The sequence below is a fragment of the Arvicola amphibius genome, chromosome 5, assembly GCF_903992535.2.
Source record: "Arvicola amphibius chromosome 5, mArvAmp1.2, whole genome shotgun sequence".
NCBI classification, from domain to species: Eukaryota; Metazoa; Chordata; class Mammalia; order Rodentia; family Cricetidae; genus Arvicola; species Arvicola amphibius.
Genome location: NC_052051.1, coordinates 52,507,737 through 52,520,960, shown reverse-complemented (window position 1 = coordinate 52,520,960; position 13,224 = coordinate 52,507,737). Strand labels below are relative to the sequence as shown.

The 13,224-nt window shown below is 39.9% G+C and overlaps 1 pseudogene; it reads left to right on the top strand.

Moving 5' to 3' along the window:
- Positions 1 to 4,391: 4,391 nt before the first annotated feature.
- On the top strand, positions 4,392 to 4,858 carry LOC119814998 (annotated as a pseudogene).
- Positions 4,859 to 13,224: the final 8,366 nt, after the last annotated feature.

Here is a 13,224-nt window from a genome sequence, read left to right as displayed (position 1 = left end):
TGGTTTATAGATCCAACACACAGATAATGAATGGCATTTATCATATTATGTAAATGTTCTTTTAAAACCAATTAATATGAATGGATTCTTACTAAAGTAGAAAATCCTAGATTATTGAAATATTGCTGCTTAGAGAATAGTTTTCTGAGTGTTAAGGTAGAACATACCCCATTAGCGTTCTTTTACCTTGTTTTTGTGGCTTCTTCTACTCTCTCTTCTATAACCCTTTTGCTTGGAGGTGGAGTGTGCCTCCTACAGATAGACCCAGAGAACGCTAATATTCACTTCTCATTTTCCTTAGTCCTGTCCATATGCTAATCCTCTTATTAACGTCATATGAATGTTCAATCTAGTTCATTCTATGAGCTCAGTTCTATCTATCTCAGCCATTATGACACTTACACATGAATGAATGTCTAAAGTCTTTACTCAAAACTAATACGAGGCATATAATACACAGATAATCATACAAAACAAACTGTGTTTGATAAACATTGTCATCAAAATATCTAAGGTCAAGTAGAATTGTTACGAAGAATTTCTTTTGAAAGCAGTTATAATTTACAACTTCTAAGACATTGTAGTTTTCAGTGAATTGCATATTATTCACCTTTCTCAGTTCCTGAAGGATTCTTACAATCAAGATAGCATAAATTAAAATTAATTATAAAATGTTAAGCAAAGTAACATTTTCATGGAATTAAGCCAACTTATGCTAAAGATTTTTAGAAAAAAATTCCTTACTCTGACCCTCTCTGTCACTCTCTAGAGAAAGTATTAACTCTGAGCTGATTTATCTGGAACTTACTTCATCATAGAAACGCAATGTTTCCTTCTTCTTAACTCATCAGGTATGATATTAGATACTATTGCTGACCTACATTAGTCCATTTGCTCTGTAGATTTTCAGCATAATCTTCATTACTTATACTTTGTTGAATCAAGCTAGAATTTTCAATAGACTATAGCACACCGCTCTCTGGTGAGTCACGCCTACTATGTTTAAGACACTTCTTGTACAATGTCTGGGGTTTTATTTTTAAGATTTTATCTTTAATTTTATTACATATGTGTATATGTGTGCTTCTCTGTGTGAGTGCATGTCATGTGTGTTCAGGTGCTCTCTGAAACTAGAAGAGCATCAAGTTCCCTGGTGCTGGGGTTCACAGGCAGTTGTGAGCCACTAGATGTAGGTCCTCTGGAAGAGCAGGAAGTGCCCTTGAGCCATCTGTCCAGCACCATATGTATCTGATACCACTAGATTTTTCCTAAACACCAAGAATTAAAATCTCTCAGTGTCCTCTGTTTCTAGGTAACGTCCTCTGGCAGCTCCTAATTCTTCAGCACCAGGCAGCATAGCTTACTCTCCGGGCGTGACTTATCACTCATTTGGGACTTCCTCTGCTCTCCAATATTCAGGTCCTCCTCCCTGGACCATATATCTTATTGTTGTTGTCACCATTGTTTATGACCCTAGATTGATGGAACGCTTACTCCAGACGCATCCCAGGAAAGAAGTCTGTGAGGTGTATTTTACTGACAGCCTTGAAAATTTGTTTTTCATCCTGGGTTTTTCTGCGTGTATATGTGTTTGTGAAATACTTATTTCACAAATGTAGTGTAAGGGTAAGGGAAGGCGACTATCTTTTCTTTAGAGTCCTGAGGGCATTACTCCATTCCCTTCCGATGTCTAGTGCTTATTATTTGAAGACATTCTGATTCTCATTCTAATTTTTGGTAATCTCTTTCTCCCTTCTGGAAAATTCTAGGGCCTTAGTCGTTTCTAGGGTCTCTGTTGTTTAGTGATGCAGTGTTTAGGTTTCTCTATTTTATAAGCGAAATTTCAAAGGAAAGATAATTTTATTCATTTTCCCCTTAATATAATAAGAAACAACTGCTTCGTGGATGGAATACATGAAAATGGTGCATATATAGAAAGAGAGAAGTCATGCAAGCGATCGAGACTACACTCACGTTAAACAAGTGTGTTGACTCGATGCTGTGCTTACTTTGTGCAATCTTGTATGTGTTTACAAGTTACTCCACTTTAATGTTGTAATAAACTTATTATTAGTTATTCATTAAGGTGAAAAATCATGTCCTATCCCACTCCATTTCAAAAAACTAAATTGGGAAGTAAGAAATTTAAAAAATTTTAAAAATAGAATAATTTTAGTTCCATATTTATATTGGATCAGTGTTGTTAAATAATATAATTTTATTGATTTTTAAAATAGGTATATTAATTTGATTGTCTAGTTCACATGAAATTTTCATTTCAGTGTTTGCCAAATGACATATAATAATTGTATAGGGATGTTGTAACTAAATACTAAGTACATAGATAAAATAAATCTCCTGATATGTACATTCACTATATTTTAAGCTATATGAGAAAGGAGTTTACACATAAATTCCTAGCCTATTGTATATATCATATTCAGATTTAATACATAAACATAAATATATGTATGGATTCATTAATTCTGGTTTGCTTCAAGTGATTTTCCTCCTAGTGGTGTCCACTAAAGTTTGAGAATCGTGTGGCTCTTAGTGCTTCTGATAACCTTTTGTCAGACGTCTTAGTTTCTGTAGACTGCCTCGACAGAGATGAGAGCAGAGGTGTGCTGAGAGTTCCATCTCATCCTATTCTCCCTTTAAGCTTCAGTTTCTTCATCTGCTGCAAGGGGAGTGTGCAAAAGAAAGAGGGCTGAGGTATGGGAAGGGTAGCCGTCCCTCCAGTGATTTACGGTTTACTTAGAAAGAGACAGAAGCCTTCGTTTTGTCTTGTTGACCATGTCCTTTGCTTTACAGCAGCTTTTCAGTTTCAAGAGGTCCTGTTTATTAATTGTTTCTCTCAGTGTCTGTGCTGCTGGGGTTCTATTTAGGAAGTGGTCTCCTGTGCCAATGCGTTCACGTGTACTTCCCACTTTCTCTTCTATGAGGTTCAGTGTGGCTGGCTTTATGTTGAGGTCTTTGATCCACTCGGACTTGAGTTTTGTGCATGGTGATAGATATGGGTCTATTTTCATTCTACTTGTTGATATCCAGTTATGCCACCATCATTTGTTAAATATGATTTCCTTTTCCCATTTGATATTTTTTTGCTTCTTTGTAAAAAATCAGGTGTTCGAAGGTATGTGGATTAATATCCGGGTCCTTGATTTGGTTCCATTCATCCTCCTGTCTGTTTTTATGCCAATACCAGGTTGTTTTCAGTACTGTAGCTCTATAGTAGCGTTTGAAGTCAGGGATTGTGATGCCTCCAGAAGTTCTTTTATTGTACAGGATTGTTTCAACAGCCTACAGAATGGGAAAAGATCTTCACTAACCCCACATCAGACAAAGGTCTGATATCCAAAATATACAAAGAACTCAAGAAATTTGTCATCAAAAGAATAAATAATCTAATAAAAATATGAGTACAGACCTAAACAGAGAACTCAACAGAGGAATCTAAAATGGCTGAAAGACACTTAAGAAAATGTTCAACGTTCTTAGTCATCAGAGAAATGCAAATCGAAACAACTCTGAGATTCTATCTTAAACCTGTAAGAATGGCCAAGATCAAAAACACTGATGACCACTTATGCTGGAGAGGTTGTGAGGTAAAGGGAACAGTTGATGCGGCGAACTGTATTGCTGGTGGGAATGCAAGCTCATACAGCCCCTTTGGATGTCAATATGGCAATTTCTCAGAAAATTAGGAAACAACCTTCCTCAAGACCCAGTAATACCACAAGGATGCTCAATCGTACCACAAGGACATGTGCTCAACTATGTTCATAGCAGCTTTGTTTGTCATAGCCAGAACCTGGAAACAATCTAAATGCCCAGTGACCAAAGAATAAATAAGGAAAATGTGGTACATTTACACAACGGAGTACTTCATAGTAGAAAAAAATAGCGACACCTTGAATTTTGTAGGCAAATGGATGGAGCTAGAAAGCATCATTTTGAGTAAGGTAACACAGACCCAGAAAGGCAATTATCACATATACTCACTCATAAGTGGTTTTTAAACATAAAGCAAAGAAAACCAGGCCACAAGTCACAATCCCAGAGAACCTAGACAACAATGAGGACCCTAAGAGAGACTTACACAGATCTAATCTACATGGGAAGTAGAAAAAGACAAGATCTCCTGAGTAAATTGGGAACATGGGGACCTTAGGCGGGGATTGAAGGGGAGAGGATTGGCAGGGAGGGGAGCAGAGAAAATTGTAGTGCTCAATAAAAATCAATAAAATGAGACGTTCTCGCCGGGAGTCACCGCGGTTTCCTGCTTCAACAGTGCTCGACCTCTCCGACCCCAGCCGGCTGCTCTAAGCCAGAACACTCTGCAACATCGTTGCTCCAGTGTTGCCACCGAGCCTTCCCCAGCAGCCACCATGACCGCCTGTTCTCCCTTGCAAGTGCACCGGAACTACCACCAGGGCTTAGAGGCTACCATCAACTGTCAGATCAACCGGAACTGTATGCCTCCTACGTCTACCTGTCTATGTCTTGCTACTTCGACCAGGATGATGTGGCACTGAGGAAATTTGCCAAATACTTTCTCCACCAGTCTCATGAGGAGTGGGAGCACGCTGAGAAACTTGTGAAGCTGCAGAGTGAAGGAGGCGGCCGAATCTTCCTGCAGTGTATCAACCTGACCGTGATGACTGGGAGAATGGGCTGAATGCAATGGTGTGTGCACCGCACTTGGAAAAGAGTGCGAATCGGTCAATACTGGAACTGCAAAAATGACCCCCATTTGTGTGACTTCATTGAGACGCATTACCTGAATGAGCAGGTGAAAACCATCAAGGAACTGGGTGACCACGTGACTAACTTGTGCAAGATGGGAAGCCCCTGAAACTGGCATTGCAGAATATCTGTTTGACAAGCACACCCTGGGACACAGTAATGAGAACTAAGCTGACTTCCCCAAAGCCACAAGTGACTTTAGTGGTCACTGAGGCATTGCGTGCATGTCGGGTCTGACTTTATGTTTTCTGTAAGTCGTACCAGAACATCCGCTTAAGTTCTTTAATTTGTACCATTTTTTTAAAAATAAAGAATTTGGTACAAAAAAATTAATAAAAAAGTTAAAAGACAGATGTCATTCCCCACATAGCATGTCCACTACAGCTCTCATGGATGGCCAGGCAGTACAGTCAGTCCTTGTGGGACCAAGAAACACCAGCTGCAGGACATAAAGGACACATGCCACTCCAGCAAAGATCAATACTGATGGGAAAGACTTGCTTCTTGAGAAAAGGAGTTATTGACACCTGCTTGTCTTTTACGAACATATCTGGCCTAACTTCTAAAAAATTTCTCACTTGTGTTCTTAAGAGTTAGAAAGCCGGGCGGTGGTGGCACATGCCTTTAATCCCAGCACTCGTGAGGCAGAGGCAGGCGGATCTCTGTGAGTTCGAGACCAGCCTGGTCTACAAGAGCTAGCTCCAGGACAGGCTCTAAAGCTGCAGAGAAACCCTGTCTCGAAAAAAACCAAAAAAAAAAAAAAAAAAAAAAAAAAAAAAGAGTTAGAAAACAAACAAACAAAAAAACTGTTCACCAGAGAGAAGGCCCGGGGAGTAAACTGTTATCGGTATAATGATTTGTCAAAGGAAAAGAGACTCCAACAAGAATGAAAAAGGTAGGCATAGTCTGCATGGAAGACACACCATTTGAAAAGGCAAGGAAACCTGCCTGGCTCCTGCTGTGCCCCCCTCCCTTCCCTTCAGTGCATAGAGGTGGAGGGCTGCTGGTGCAGATTTCCGGTTAGAAGGATCCCTCCCAACTGCCTGTGCTGCAGAGAGTTAACAGCTAATGCGATGGAGCAGCAAGCAGCCTTCATTTCATCTTGCTACTGTTTGCCAGAGTGCGCCGTAATCTATTCCAGGCATCTGCAACTAGAGGCAAAACATGCCAATTATTTTTATTGATCTAAATCCTTCATAGGTGGGACACCTTGCCAGGGCAGCATATGGAAATTTAGATAAGGAAATGATTGCAGAGACATGGAAAGGGCTTTGCTAGTTGGAAAAGGATGTGTAGGCCTTAAAAAAATAAATGAAGAGGAGAGGCACTTGGTATTCCAGAGCCTAAGAGCTCCAAAGACAAATTATGCAGTCGCCGCAATGGAAATTGATTACTAAGCCTTCCGCTAGTCACATGCCTTAGGAATTAAGCACTCCAATCTATTATTGTCAGTATCCCAATGGGTCAACCAGGCTGTGAATGGAAATTTGCATTAAATTGATTTGCGTGTTTTTTCTTGAACTAACATCACTCAATCAGGAGACACATTCAGACGGAGTGAGATAAGTCTGAATTTGACTTGGAAAAGTGAAGGAGGAAGGGATTATCAGGCCAAATTTAAAAACACCAGAGAGCTGGTGCTCTAGGCTTGTCTGGGAAAACCAGGTGAGAGGTTTCCGTGCCACACGTAGAATAGAAAACAAGGCAAATTTGTTTTCCAATTCTGCAGCATGTCAAGACGATCAGGATCCCAAAGCCCATCCGTAAATGCTGAAGGCTTCTCAGAGGATTCTAGATAGGATTCAGAAATGACGAAAACATTTGTCATCTACCAGGGTCAAGTGTGCATATTTCTGGTGCACATTAACTATGTACATTAACAATGGTATTTTGGATTTAGAAAAGTCACTCACTGTGTGAAGAAGCTCTTTTTATGTTAGATGCATTCTATGTAGGTCTAAGAGGCCATGATTCATAAGTAGGAAATCTGACCTAGATCTGTTTTCATCCCACTGACAGCTTTTGCAAACCAACAGCTGGCATTCCTAATGTACCTTAACTGCACCCTGAGGGTATCATAACATACACATAACCAGAGGGTTAGAAAGGCATGAGTTCCAAGGGCTTATAGTGGCTTTTAAAGTTGCTAGGTAGATTTTGTTAGGCATTAAGAACTGATAGTATTGGATGCTTGAAACACCCTTTGATGGTCAAAAATATTGTGCTCTATTAACTAATTTAAGAGTAAATTTAGAGCAAATGAGTATTCACTTATAGTTAACCACTCACACATATAAGTCAATAATACTTCATCTAACTTGCTTCGAAGGGGGAACAGGCATTAGTAATTTACATAGTTCTTTACAGAAGGAAAAAGATATTAAATTCTCAGAGAACCTACAATAGCCTAATTCTAACCTGTTCTAGTTAAATAATTCCGTTCAAGCTGCATTCCTTCAGCTTTAACAAAACATTTTAACTTTGAGTTATCATTCCCTTGCTTGGAGCTGGCTCAAGGAGATGGAGATGACCATGAATGGCAGGTGTCACCTGTACTAACTGTTAGGAAGAAAATTGGAAAATACGTAAGTTAACTGGTTTACTGATCAAATAGGACTTGTGAGGGTAGGGACTGGCCTCTTCTGAGTGTTAGAATCTCCTTTCCCATCCTGTCTGCTTTTGGAGTTGCTATGGTAACTCCAAAGGTGTCCTCGCTCTTGATTACTGCCTGCCACAAGTCTGGAGGCATCTTAGAATTTAGGTGTCAGGACTGCCACATGTCCCTTACACGACGGTCACTGCAAGACACAGCAATCAGACGGTGTCTTGAATCATGCTGTGACTTAGTATTCCCAGGGTATGCATCGTCAGATGTTTTAAGTTGTGTCTTTTCTGGCTTTAAAACACGGGAAGTCTTTCCTGAGAACATCAATATTTTTATCTTAAAAGTTACTTAGTCATTTGCACTTCTCTCTTAAGCAGAAGTTGGAGAAGTTTTTGAGACAAGCTGTTTGCACTAGGTATGTTCTCCATTTGAAAATGTTGCCATCTGAGGGTAGTACAGTCAATAATTTCCCTCCGTGTAAATTAGAATTCTTCAATCAAACTCCATTCAACCTGAACCACAGGTTCTGTTGCTGAATTCTTGTTTGAACCGTAAACATCATTATTAAAGCCTCAAAAATCCAATATTCCATTGATAAAATTACTGTATTATAATACAGTTTTGAATATACAGTATATACTGAAGCCCAGAATGATAAAAATTAAGCATTCAAGGATGTAAAAGTTTGGTCAGGAGGTGACTTTCAAAGAGTGATAAATGTGTGTATTAACCTCACCTGTGTAATGTATAACAGATCCAGCAAACAAAGCTGGAGGGAAGGTGGTTTGTTTCCAGCATTAAGGAGGGATGACCTTGAACTGCCAGTGTTCGGTGGGACTGCGGTGTGATTTTTAAGATGTCAAGAGTGTGCAGACTTGGGTTACTAGGTGGTGAATGGAATATTGTCATGTAACAAGGATCCAGAGAGTAAAGAATGGGTCTGGAGAGCTGCAGTTCTGCAAGGCTTAAAATTAAAATTCAGGAAATTTTGAGCAGTGAAAAATTTCCTCTCCCATTTTCTTGGCCATTAGGGGGCATCAGCTGAATGTGTGATGTGTATCTAAAGTGCCTCCCCCCACCATTTCCCTCACTCACTTTCTGACCCTAGAGAGAAGATTAAACAGCTGGTCAGTGTTTATACAGATGTCATGGTTGAGTTTCCAATTGTATAGATATGACCTTCAAAGAGGAGAAACACTGAAAACACCCAGCTCAGTTTTGTGATTGTCTTTACTTAACAGAGGCCGTGTTTCTAAACAACAAGATGCCACGGGGTGCTGCCTGTGAAAAGTCATGGTCATGATGTTTACAAGTGCAGAAAGCCATGTTTATAGTCCACCATTAATGTCATGGAAGCCAAAGTATATAATAAAATCCAAAGCCAATAATAAATCTGAATCCTGTGATAAAAACATCAGCACGTGTTTATGGTCTCAGTTCTAAGAGAAGTGGTTGCAGATAGCCACGAGAGACATTAAGCTGGCCACGGTAAGTGTCTAGCTATCCAGTACTCTTCCTACTGATGTATTCAAGTCCTCGTTTACCATGCCTTTCCAAAGGGACAGCTTTAGTGAATGTCCTATGTGGTCAAGTGAGTCTCTCAAAGTGACTCATCCGGATGCTTCTGTAAAAACAATCCCACCTCTTCCTTTCTGCTGCCATGTCTGGGACTTCTTTCTTTCTTTGCCAGGCCCTAGATACAAGGAGGCCAAAGGACCTGTGAACCAACTGTATCTTAAGATTCAACAGAACTCCAACTATTCCGTAAAAGTGTAAGTCTGTGCAATAAGACCTTTCCAGTTGACACTGTGCAAGGACTTGTGGTGAAATGAAGCATGAGTCACCATGTTAGGGTAAGTGGCTATGATCTGAGCTATGACTGAGTTGGGATCTTGACAATTTAGCCATCCACGAAGGTCTCTTTGGCTTTTGCAGAGATGGGAGGGTAAATTAATTAGAAAGACTTAAAATCTTTAAAGGTGGCACTGGCATCCACTATAACGCTCCCAAAGACAATAATTTTTTTTTGATTTATTACTTTAGTGGGAGAGGGGTGCCTTTAGTAGCTTCCAGTCAGTTTTTAGGATTATAATTTTCATAGGAGAGGCCATGACTCAGGAAATTTGTGTTTGTGTTAAGAATCTCAGCTTCATCCATGTGATCTGGGAGGTGGAAATCAGCTCTGTAGAATGGGATGACTATGTTAGGCGTTGCTTTCATCATTGCGATGCATACCCAGTGGGACATGTTCTTTTAAAGAAAGGCTTTCTTTTGGCTCACGGTTTCAATCTATGGTTGACTGGGTTCATTTCTTGGAGCCTGAGCTGCAGCAGAGTACCATAGTGGTAGGAACACGGTAGAGCGGAGCTGTTCATTTGATGGTGGTCAAGAAGCAGAGAGAGGGAGGGAGAGAGCAGGAATGAGAACAAAGTGTAATCCTCAAGGACGGAATCCTGGAGACATATCCTATGATAGAACCTACCCCCTTGAATTTCTCCCTTCTCTGAATTACTGGCACATTCATTGGTGTCCAAGTCTTCAACAAATGAGCCTTTCAAAATCAAAGTATGATACTGGCCCACTGTAGTATAGACTAGTCAGAAATCCTCCATTACCTGCCCTCATATGGCTCCACTGTGACAGAAGACTACACTGATGCTTTGTGTCTTAAGGTTTCAGAATCAACATCTTCAGTTCAAAGGCCTCAAAATTTGTGTGAATGAATTCTCTCCTAATGAATATTTCCCCCCGAAGAGATGCCCAGAAGATATTCTGGGGAAGGAGCTATCACATGCTACACCCACACCTCCTTGAGCTTCCAGAACCCTCCCTCAATTTCTTGAGACTCAGCTAAATTTCAGCACATGGGGATCAAGGTCATTTGGGTTTAGATTATCTCTTTTTAATGGGGCCCTTTCCCGAAGACTTGCCATCCATCATTTATGTCTTTGTGGGTACACCTTGAGACAACCCCTGTTGGTTACTTACCTAGTTTGCTCCTGGATTGACACATTTCATGAACTCTCTATTTTGTTTTCCTTCAGTCTTCTTAGTCTCAGTGACACATTTTATCTTTTGACTCGGCTTCCATTGCGATTCTACCATTCCAATTATTATAACTGAGCAAAGTGCTGTAAGCATCTTCCCAAGCATCACTCTGAATCTATAGATATAGTTACCACCCAATATCTTGGTGAGATTGCACCTGCACTCTGGACCTGTAACATGGTGTCTGTAGTGGGTCTTCTTGTGAGACATAATTGTTAGGCAGATCTTCAGCTGAAGATAGCATATCCACTCTGGTGTGCTTACGTCACCGAGAGTTTTGATGCTTTTCTTTACTGTCTTCTATAAAACTAGTAAGATCTTAATTTCTCCAGCACACACTGTTGCTTTTCCCATTTTCTCAGGAATCATGCTTATAAAACTTCATACCATTCCTTGGGATTCTTCCTAAGATGCTCAATTATGCATCTTAGGAAATTATTCTCAAGCCAATAGTGTTCTTATCCAGTGTATCTTATATGAGTTTGTATTACTTTTGTTGTTATTTTCCATGATGTTTGAGACAAAGTTTCACTGTGTACCCCAGGTTGGCTTTAGGCTCATAGTATTCCTATTATTTCCTCCCAGAACTAAGATTATATGGTGTGTCACCATAATTACTTTAACCTATGTACCTGATACATGTTTAATTATACAGCCATTTTAAATTTTTACAATTAAGATAATTTTTTGACCATGCTTGTGTGTAGAGTTAGGGTAAAGGCACATGATATGGCATGCATGTGGTGCTCAGAAGACACCTCTGTGATATCAGTTCCAAATTGACATGTAGAATTCAGGATTCCTAGGCCTGCATGACAAGTGTCTTCACCTGCTTACTTATCTCATCAGCTCCTTTTTCATATTTTAATTGACATATAATATTTCTATGTGTTTCTGAGGCAGAGTATGCTGATTAAATGTATGCATACAACAGTTTTGTTGGTTGGGTTTGTCTGTCAACTTGACACAACTAGGCTCACCTTAGAAAGGGTTTTAATGAGGGATTATCTAGATCTGGTGGGTCTGTGGGAGACTGTTTGGTTGTTAATTACTTTAGGAAGAAGAACTAGCTCAGCAGATGACAAAGTGTCAGGGTCTAGGCCTGGAACTGCATATGATAAAAGAAAGCTAGATGACCAGGAGCAAGCCAGAATCCACTGTTTATTTCCTCCCTGCTCTTGGCTGTGGATGTAATGCCTTAAGATCCCGCCTTGAGCTCCCTGCAGTTGTGGACTACAACCTGGAATCATGAGCCCATAAACCCATGCTTTTCATCAGAATATTTTTATAGCAACATAAATGAAACTAGGACAAAGGGTAGCAACCATATAAGAGAAATTAACATTACTGTTTACTCAAATATTTCACCACTTCTATGCATTGAGAACTCTAAGACTTTTCAGTTATTTTGAATTATACAATAAATTGTAGCAAACTATAGTTATCCTGGTTTACATTTTAAAAATGAGATGAAGAGTTTATTAGTCAAGTAGTTTCCTAACCCCCTTGACCCAACACCATCACAATCCAGTCCTGTGTACACTCTCTTGACTCCTGCCCCCTACTCTAGCTGTCCCCTTCAGTTTCTCATTGGACAAGACCCTTTTGCTCTTGAGCAAGACATCCTCAGTAAGACTATGCTGTAGTCTTTACTAACTGGTATAAGATCCTGTGGTTCTACAAATTTTCTAACAAAAATAACTCCTCTGGGCCAGCCCATAAGTTGCGTTCACAAATGCTGTCAAATTATCTCATTTGAGGGACTCTATTAATAAAAGTAAAAAATATGTCAGCCTTTGCTGCATTAGCAGCCTTTTATGGTTGGAGATAAGAAAGAAGTTGATTTCTAGACCCCTCTTGACTTTAGCACCCAGAACCCTGTATACAGTGACTTGGTCTTGGCATTTATGGCTGTCAGGGCCTGGGAACAGGGCAGTTTCTTTGGTGATTATCATTTCTGTTTTTTTATTATTCCTGGGCTACATACTGACTGATAGATTGGATTAAGTCGCCTTAGTATTTCTACATGGAAATTTGTATGCTTCATAAAAGAAAATCCCTGCATAATCTTGTTAAAACAGTTTAAACATATTACTATAGGATCTCCAGATGGTTTTCTTGGTCAGTGTTTTTCTTTCTTCTGTGAAGGAGTAGCCTATAGTTGTGGTTATTTACACAGTAAGTCTGTGAACATGTGGATTAAACATTCTCTCTTTGATTTTCAGAAAATGAGCATAAGCACTCTCAGACATCTAATTCAGGTGTGGTATTAGTTGTACCTCTTGCCCTAGTGTTATTAAACCTAACCTTGTGGGTCCCCATCATGGTGGGAAATTCACAAAGTCAGGAAGTTGAGGCAGCTGATCTCACTGCTTCCATAGTTAGCAAGTCTAGGAGGGGGAATGCTAGTACTCATTTTCTCTTACATTCAGTTTGGGGCCATAACCCATGGAATAGGGCTACCCATCATCAGGGCAGGACTTCCTACCATAAATAACTGAACCTAGATAACCCTCACAGATATGTCTGAAAGCATGCCTTCTAGGCAATTCTACGTCCTGTCAATTTGACAATCAATATAAATTAAGTTTTAATTTTGAGTATAAACCTCATTTTTTTTCTTGTTGAAAACCATTCATTAAAAGTCCTAGAGAAGATCTGGTAAGATGGCTCAGTGGATGAAGGCAAAGCATTTGCCACCAGGCCTGATGACCTTAGTTTTACCACTGTGTCCCACACAGTGGAAGGAGAGGACTGATTTGTGTTGTTCTCTGACGTCCAGGTCTGTGGCACTCATACCCACCCCTTACTAAATGAATCAA